The sequence below is a fragment of the Lepidochelys kempii genome, chromosome 2 (genome assembly GCF_965140285.1).
Source record: "Lepidochelys kempii isolate rLepKem1 chromosome 2, rLepKem1.hap1, whole genome shotgun sequence".
NCBI lineage: Eukaryota > Metazoa > Chordata > Testudines > Cheloniidae > Lepidochelys > Lepidochelys kempii.
Window position 1 is genome coordinate 62,637,698 of NC_136381.1, and position 9,908 is coordinate 62,647,605.

The following is a 9,908-nucleotide window of genomic DNA, read 5'->3' on the forward strand; positions in this document are numbered from 1 at the left end:
TATTTTGTAGCCTATTAAATGTAAGTACTTGAAAAATAAAGAAGTCATACAAGTTTCCCTGAAGGAAGAAAGGATATATTTTAACAATGAAGAAAACCATATTTTTTTTCTAGCCAAGAATGTCAGAAAAACTTTTAATATTGAAATCTGAATTTACTTTTTGTTAGATAGTACTACATTAGTGCTTTTCTCTGCTAAACCGAATGTTACTCTTACTGATCATTAAGATGCTAGGAAAGTGGTGTCAAACTACTTCCCAAGCTGTCTAGCAAAAAGGAAGGATAATTTGAATAATAATATGGATGGTCCTGACCATGATACAAATTCAGAGGCTTTCTTAGGAAATATGATTAGACCTGGTTACTTATATAGTTTTGTATTTAATTTTGTTTGTGAATTGTCACTTATGGTATGAATTCTAACCATTGTAGGTTTAAAAAAAAGTCAGTTTTGAAAACCAAAACCTGAAAAGTTTGATTATAAAAACTTCAGTTTGGGGTTTCTGGGTTTTCATAAATATTGTTTAGTTTGGTCAAAAAAAATGTTGATGAAAATATTTCACTAGCTCTAATAATGATTGCATTATGACTTTAAAAGTACTCAGAATGTGGCAAATTTCCTGCTCATTGTACAACTGTACAAAAAAAAAGAAAAGAAAAAGGAAAGCCTGGTGGCTGACCTGCTGTCTCAGGCTTTGGCCTGAAAGATCACCTCCAGCCCTACTGAATCAGGGACTTTACTAGAGTGCTGTTCTTTATCAACACAAAGCAGTGTTCCTGGAGTGCCCTAGCTCCATCTGACATAGTCTGGGACACCAAGTTCACTTGCTGCCCAAGACCCATAAATAACTTTCTGATTTTCTTCAACAAGCTAGAGGTTAATAATGTGGGGATGTTGGATTCCCTGCTGTTTTAAATAATTTCATGGAAAACTTAATGCAGTAAGACACTGGTTAGAAAGGCTATTACCCTCATTCAAACCACTGCACTTCTTTCTTATTATTTTCCACCAATTTCTTGGCCTTGTACCTCCTCTCCCTTCATTTACTGCAAATGATTCTTCAAAATGACACTCTGTGGTTGGGTGGAGACAGTACTGGAGAAAACTTAATCCCTAATCAGTGTCCTGTCAGTGCTAGTAGTAGTGTGAATTTTTCTTCCTCCTCTTGCTTGCCGGAGCCTATATACAATGCAGAAACCTAGACATTCATTGCATTGTTGTCATTCAGACTACATTTTCTTGCCCTCTAGCCAGGCTGCTCTTGCTGCATTCTTGTGAAAGTGTCAGCCAGTGGCCTCTAACTTAACTGACCAAACAAAATGATGGTGATCCAAAATATCCCAAGCAAACAAAATTCCACGTTTTGCTTGTTTATTCCCTTTCCTGTTCTCCTCCTCTTGCACTGTTGTCCTGGTCTGTAATATCTCACCCTTCTCTATATTTTCATATTTTTATCTAAAATATCTTCAAGGTATTTTTTTCTTTTCTAATTTGACTTCTCCTTCTCTGTATGCTTAGCTTCAGTATGTTTCCTCATTCCCCTCCATTTACTCTCATTTGCTCCTCCCTCTCTCCTTTAGTTGTTTTAGGGAGCAATTTAGAGCCTGTTCAGCTGTTGTGGGTGTTCTAGATAGTTAGCTAGTGGGAGATTGAATTGACAAGTGTCAGTCAATGCACATGAGTTGAGATCTCAGTTGAGATCCCTGAGCTAGTCACTTGACCTGTCGGTCACTGAGGAAAGAGGTTGTTTATCCAACTCCACTGTAGGCTGAGGTACTGTGCATAATCCAGTGGAGATGTCAACAGGTACATCCATCCCTTTGAGTATGTCTATTCTACATCTGGGAGTGACACTCCAAGCCCGGGGCCACAATCTTGGGTTTGTGCAAGTGCACTAAATATAGCTGTGTAGATAATATTTTGACGTTGGGACTTAGGCTGAAGCTCAGCCTCTCAGCCCTAAGCATCTTATGGTGTGTCTGAGGCAAGCCCAGTATATTTAATTTTTAGGAATTAAATCAATGCATTGTGCGAATATACTATTAGAACTGGTCAATTTTTTTTGTCCAAAATATTTCAAATGAAAAATGGCCTTTTTTAAAAATGAAAATGTTCATAGACAAGCACAAATATTTTTCCTTAAATGTTCTGGTTTTTTTAAACAAAACAAAATCTTCTCAGTTTTTACTGGTTTCAGAGTAACAGCCGTGTTAGTCTGTATTCGCAAAAAGAAAAGGAGTACTCGTGGCACCTTAGAGACTAACCAATTTATTTGAGCATGAGCTTTCGTGAGCTACAGCTCACTTCATCGGATGCATACCGTGGAAACTGTAGCAGACTTTATATATACACAGAGAATATGAAAAAATACCTCCTCCCAACCCACTGTCCAGCTGGTAATAGCTTATCTAAAGTGATCATCAGGTAGGCCATTTCCAGCACAAATCCAGGTTTTCTCACCCTCCACCCCCCCACACAAATTCACTCTCCTGCTGGTGATAGCCCATCCAAAGTGACAACTCTTTCACAATGTGCATGATAATCAAGTTGGGCCATTTCCTGCACAAATCCAGGTTCTCTCACCCCCTCACCCCCCTCCCAAAAACCACACACACAAACTCACTATCCTGCTGGTAATAGCTCATCCAAAGTGACCATTCTCCCTACAATGTGCATAATTAAGGTGGGCCATTTCCAGCACAAATCCAGGTTTTCTCACATCCCCCCACCCCCATACACACACAAACTCACTCTCCTGGTTTTTGGGAGGGAGGGGAGGGGGTGAGAGAACCTGGATTTGTGCAGGAAATGGCCCAACTTGATTATCATGCACATTGTGTAAAGAGTTGTCACTTTGGATGGGCTATCACCAGCAGGAGAGTGAATTTGTGTGTGGGGGGGTGGAGGGTGAGAAAACCTGGATTTGTGCTGGAAATGGCCCACCTGATGATCACTTTAGATAAGCTATTACCAGCTGGACAGTGGGGTGGGAGGAAGTATTTTTTCATATTCTCTGTGTATATATAAAGTCTGCTACAGTTTCCACGGCATGCATCCGATGAAGTGAGCTGTAGCTCATGAAAGCTCATGCTCAAATAAATTGGTTAGTCTCTAAGGTGCCACAAGTACTCCTTTTCAGTTTTTACTTTGTTTTTCATTTTCTCATTTTGTTTTTGTTTTCCCTCTTGCTCCCCCTTTTTTCAATGGCAAAATGGAAATGGCAGGGAGGGAATGAAAATGTTTTAAAAATGTAACTTGAATAAGATTTTTTTATTTTTGAAAAATCAAAGTATTCATGCCTTTCTGAAACATACTGAATGGGAAATTATGAACTTTTCAAATTTTTTTTGCAAAAAGTGATTTGCATTTTTTGACAATGTTACCATTTACTATAGTTCCACTAATACTTGATCCCTTGAGGAGCTTAAGTTTGAAAGAAAATAAGTGCATGTGAAGGGCTTGATCCATTGCTCATATAAACATGGCTTTGCATCAGTATGTGTCTTATACAATCTTTTACTGAGCACCTGTGCGCTACTGCAGCTGATTTTACAGGATGGAATCATAGACATGTATGGCTGGAAGGGACCACAAGAGGTCCTCTAGTTAATCCCCCTGTTGTGCTGTGGCAGGAATAAGTATACCTAGATTAGCCCTGATCTAACCTCATCTCAAAAACCTCCAATGATGGGGATTCCACAACTTCCTTTCAGAGTAACAGCCGTGTTAGTCTGTATTCGCAAAAAGAAAAGGGGTACTTGTGGCACCTTAGAGACTAACCAATTTATTAGAGCATAAGCTTTCGTGAGCTACAGCTCACTTCATCAGATGCATATCGTGGAAACTGCAGCAGACTTTATATATACAGAGAGAATATGAACCAATACCTCCTCCCACCTCACTGTCCTGCTGGTAATAGCTTATCTAAAGTGATCATCAGGTGGGCCATTTCCAGCACAAATCCAGGTTTTCTCACCCTCCACCCCCCCACACAAATTCACTCTCCTGCTGGTGATAGCCCATCCAAAGTGACAACTCTTTACACAATGTGCATGACAAACTTGATTGTCATGCACATTGTGTAGAGTTGTCACTTTGGATGGGCTATCACCAGCAGGAGAGTGAATTTGTGTGGGGGGGTGGAGGGTGAGAAAACCTGGATTTGTGCTGGAAATGGCCCACCTGATGATCACTTTAGATAAGCTATTACCAGCAGGACAGTGAGGTGGGAGGAGGTATTGGTTCATATTCTCTCTGTATATATAAAGTCTGCTGCAGTTTCCACGATATGCATCTGATGAAGTGAGCTGTAGCTCACGAAAGCTTATGCTCTAATAAATTGGTTAGTCTCTAAGGTGCCACAAGTACCCCCTTTTTTTTTACAACTTCCTTTGGCAATCTGTTCCAGTGCTTAGCTATCCTTATGGTTAGGAAGTTTTTCTTTTTTCTAATATCAAACCTAAATCAACCTTGCTGCATATTAACCTGATTACTTCTTGGCCTCCTCTTGGCGGACATGGAGAACAATTGATCACCGTCTTCTTTATAACAACATTTTACGTATTTGAAGACTGTTCACATGCCCCCTCAGCATTTCCTTTTCTAGGCTTCATGTGCCCAATTATTTCAATGTTGCAAGAACTATAATAACATAAGCCACTCTAAAGATTTCACTCATCACAGAAATAAATGTCAGGTTTCAGAGTAACAGCCGTGTTAATCTGTATTCGCAAAAAGAAAAGGAGTACTTGTGGCACTTTAGAGACTAACCAATTTATTTGAGCATGTGTAATCCTGGAATCTGTTTACAATTAAATGTTTTGAAAATTTTGAGGTTCTAGTTAGAGGTGTAAGCAAGAGTTGTGCCAATCTAAACAACAATTCCCAGGTGACATTCATGATAGGAAAGTGGGTGAAACTTCCCCAGAATGTTCTGCCTAAAAGCACTTTTGATTTTGCAGTTCGTACAATGTACATTAATTAGCAGCTCCTGCAGTAGAGTTGAGACTGATATATGAAGGAAGGTAAAATACTAAAAGCTGGAGTCCACAGGTTTTACTCGAGACACAGCGCTACCCATGAACCATATTTTAAAATGCATTTTGAGATTTCAGCTAATAATGTGAATGACATTCAGTGAGATTGCCAAATGCTGGTAATTTACTTTCATTTTCACATTAATGTGGGCCCACCTGTGATGAATTGGAAACTAAATATGCACATCAGTTTTAATTAGATATTTCAGAGGCTGGATCTAGTTAAACAGCAACATTCATTCTTATCTATTAAACAGTCAAAGAGAATAACACAGTAAGTTTTTCTCCAAGTTCACCTTCCTTGCTTTTCTCTTAGGAAAAAAACAAACCCCATTTCTTACTGGATTTTTTTTAAATGAGATTACTTAAACTGGTATACACATATATAACATAAGGTTAATACCATATGTATCACCTACTTGATTAAATTAATTATTTTTCCAAAGTAAGAGAGAGAAATTTTGCTATCTGCCACAAAACAAAATCATTCAAAAACCCAATGCAGTTTGCATGAATTTTCACTTGAGGCTTCACAAAATGGTGATTTATTTCCATCGGATCTTACCTTTCCACTATGCTTTTGGGATCCAGAACTAGTACTGTGTGTACCAACTAGAATACTATTCTTGTATATCAGTCATGCTGTGCCACTATTTTCCGGAGGAAAAAAATGTTTGAGAAGGGAGTCAGACTGACAGCTCTAGAGGTGGAAGGTCCTCTGTCCCTTGGATAGGTACAGCATGGGCAGTGACAGCCAAAAGTTCATCATGCTGTCCCACATGTGTACTTCAGTTTTTTCCATTGGAGGGTTTACCTCTAGGAGTTAGAGGGTTCAGTCTTCATATCTGTTTAATCCATGGCATCTTGATCTTGGGTCTCTTTCATCTTCACTTGACTCTAGATCTTCTACATCTCCAGTGGGTGCCCTAAACACTGGGCTATAGAGTCAGTTTCTCTCTCTCTCTGGTCCAATGAACAATTAATTTATACAAAATGGAATAACTCCCGCAGGAAACAGAGATTACTGTAGTCTACAGAGATTGGTGATGGAACCTAGATCACTTCGAATTTTGAGGACAGTTCATATCCCCAGGTTAGAACATGCTTTTCAGTTTTGATTCTAAAACAGATTTAAATATGGTAGGGGCCTATTTTCCAGTTTAAGTTTACATAATATGCACAATACAGAAACAATTCTTTACACAGAAGCACCTTCCTTGGTGACTGCCTAGTCCCTAGCGATGCTCCTTAATGGAGAGTTGCCATTTTATCAGAACTTTCCCAGAATGCCTTTCTATGGCTCGCCCTTTAAATTTAGCAAACATACCTAAAGTGGCCATTCTGTAACTGGCTACTGCTTGTTGCCTCTCCCTCTTTTCTTGTTGGTAAGTACTCTTACCTTTTGTTACATTTTCCTTTTCGCATTCCTCAGGACATGACGCATTCTCACAGTTCAGATGTCAAAAATATCAGATTTTAAGACTGAGCCCAATCTCACAAGATTTCTGCAAACTCTTGAAGGTGCTCAAGAGATTTTTGAATCAGGGGCCTTGAAATCGTAGCCATAATTCAGTTCCTAACCTAATCCAAATCCAAGTCAGCACACTGCCTCAGCCCATTTCTAACAGTAGGGCCCCTGCACTGTTTTTGTCCCCTGCTAGTTGTCCCCCAGTTAAACAGATTTTCTATATCTCAAAGTGCCAACAATGTGGTTAGTGACGGAGCATACAATGCACTGCCTTTTCTTCCCCCATCAAAACCACATTTTCCTGCTGGCGTTTTAGCAATGCTGGGAACTGACTGTGTGTTCCTATGTGCTATGTGGATTAATAATGATGAGCCAGGTGTGTGTTGGTTCAATGGTCTCAGTCCAAGAATCTGGGCAAAAGTTACATCACAGGGGAATGGGGATTTATTGAGCTTGATAATACCACAAATGAGAAGGAGAAACTTGGAATCAGAGGTTTTAGACATTTTCCTGTAACCTGTGCATCCCAAACCAAAATCAGTGGGTTTGATAAAGCCAAATGTGACAACAGCCCATCTCTAGTTTAAGCTGTTCTTGGGCTGCAAAGCTGCTACTTTCACAAAAGGCAAAAATGCAGTTTAAAAAAAAATCAGCTTGATCCTAGCTTTCTATACTGTCCAGCACATCTAGTAAACCCTTTAAAAGTGTGGATGCATGTCAGCCTTTCTGGTATCTAAGACATCCAATCTGTCCTTGGCGGAATATGATTTTTTAAAAAAATTTTTCTTTAAAAAACAACCGTGGTTTCCTTTTAAAGTTGGTTAATGTAGAGAGTGCACATCATGAAAGAGGAAGTGTGCATTGAACATAGCATTAGCAGACAAGAACACCCAGGTCCTAGTCACTCCCAGCTTTGCCACTGTATTGCAATGTGTCCTTGGATAGTCTGATTTTCAGAGGGTCTGATCCCTTGCAAAACCAATTGAAGTCAATGGGCATTTTAGAAGCTCAGGCTTTTAATCCCTTTACTTCCATTTCCCAATCAGTAAAATGGGGAAAATAATATTTAGCTGCCTCAGTGGGTGTTGTGATTAAAGTTGGTGTACAAAGCAATTTGACTATTTAGTGCTTTACAATAGAGTAAGTGTTCAGTAAGGACTAAGACATTCACAGAGTTTAATAGAACTGGATTTCTAGCAATTCAGATAAATTGCTTTACAAACAAGGCAGAAATTTTCAGGGCAGATCTCATTCAGAATGTACAAAAAGGAACAAATGGGTTAAATACTCTATGTCGATGTTCGGTTTCAGAGTAACAGCCGTGTTAGTCTGTATTCGCAAAAAGAAAAGGAGTACTTGTGGCACCTTAGAGACTAACCAATTTATTTGAGCATGAGCTTTCGTGAGCTACAGCTCACTTCATCGGATGCATACCGTGGAAACTGCAGCAGACTTTATATACACACAGAGAATATGAAACAATACCTCCTCCCACCCCACTGTCCTGCTGGTAATAGCTTATCTAAAGTGATCATCAGGTTGGGCCATTTCCAGCACAAATCCAGGTTTTCTCATCCTCCACCCCCCCACACAAATTCACTCTCCTGCTGGTGATAGCCCATCCAAAGTGACAACTCTTTACACAATGTGCATGATAATCAAGTTGGGCCATTTCCTGCACAAATCCAGGTTCTCTCACCCCCTCGCCCCCCTCCCAAAAACCACACACACAAACTCACTATCCTGCTGGTAATAGCTCATCCAAAGTGACCATTCTCCCTACAATGTGCATGATAATCAAGGTGGGCCATTTCCAGCACAAATCCAGGTTTTCTCACACACCCCCACCCCCATACACACACAAACTCACTCTCCTGCTGGTAATAGCTCATCCAAACTGACCACTCTCCAAGTTTAAATCCAAGTTAAACCAGAACATCTGGGGGGGGGGTAGGAAAAAACAAGGGGAAATAGGCTACCTTGCATAATGACTTAGCCACTTCCAGTCTCTATTTAAGCCTAAATTAATAGTATCCAATTTGCAAATGAATTCCAATTCAGCAGTTTCTCGCTGGAGTCTGGATTTGAAGTTTTTTTGTTTTAAGATAGCGACCTTCATGTCTGTGATTGCGTGACCAGAGAGATTGAAGTGTTCTCCGACTGGTTTATGAATGTTATAATTCTTGACATCTGATTTGTGTCCGTTTATTCTTTTACGTAGAGACTGTCCAGTTTGACCAATGTAAATGGCAGAGAGGAATTGCTGGCACATGATGGCATATATCACATTGGTGGATGTGCAGGTGAACGAGCCTCTGATAGTGTGGCTGATGTTATTAGGCCCTGTGATGGTATCATGTAACAAAACCTGCTAGAGCTGGTTAATGATGTGTCTGATACTTTAGCAAGTGATATAATGTTGAAACTCGGAATCAAAGCTGTCAGGAAATTGCTCTTCACTCAAACACAAAAAATCAATATGAAAACCTGTTGAAATCCCCCTCTCCGTAGCCAAGATACTAATGGGGCAAGAGAGGGCATTGCCTCACCACAGATCTTCCTGATCCTTCTAGAAATGTGGCAGCTTTGCACAGAAGTTTATGGTTGCAAAGAAAAGCTTGAAATCATGAATCAGGTGTAAATCAATGCAGTGGCGTTTGTCTGAGTCTGCAGACAGCTTCCAGCAGAGGGAAGTACAGAAGGCTTTCAGGGAGGAAGCCACTAGACGTCATCACCACCATCGGAGCTGTGCCTGCCCTTGTTGCCCTGGAAGGTCCCACTGATACTGCTATAAGGGTATGTCTGGGATTCCAGATTGTCTTAATTCTGCTCCACATAGATCAATCAAGGTTTATTGTGAGGATTAGTGTATTCTTAGATGATAGATACAGCATTACCCCTGCAATTTTAATTTAAAATAAGTGCCAAATGGTGCTTTTGGGATTCTTCTTGTTGAGTATGGAAGGGTGGGACCAAACCCACTGTCAAAGCTGAAGAACACCTTCTTGAAGTTCTTAATTCTTCTGTGGACTATCGGTGCCATTTCAAACCTCCAGGCCTGTTACAGTGTAAACTACTCTTTAGACCCCTTTCAGTCCCTCTCGAGTTACACCTCTCTGGGGCCATGTTTCTCTACCTTCCTCCGCTCTGGGTGGAACGCACGGTCCAACCACTCTGGGACTTGATCTCTGGGTACCAACCCCAGCTTTTTCAACCACGTTAATCATCCAGGTCCAGCTCTGTTTGGTACCTTTTTCTTCAGGAGCCCATGATGTCAGCTGACTCAAGTGACTCAAAGCCAACTTTTTCAAAACAATGATCTCTTTATTTATTCACCCAAAGTTACATAGCATTTGGAGAACAAAGGGTAAAAAAACCAACAAAAGCCCTGGCTGCACATCTCC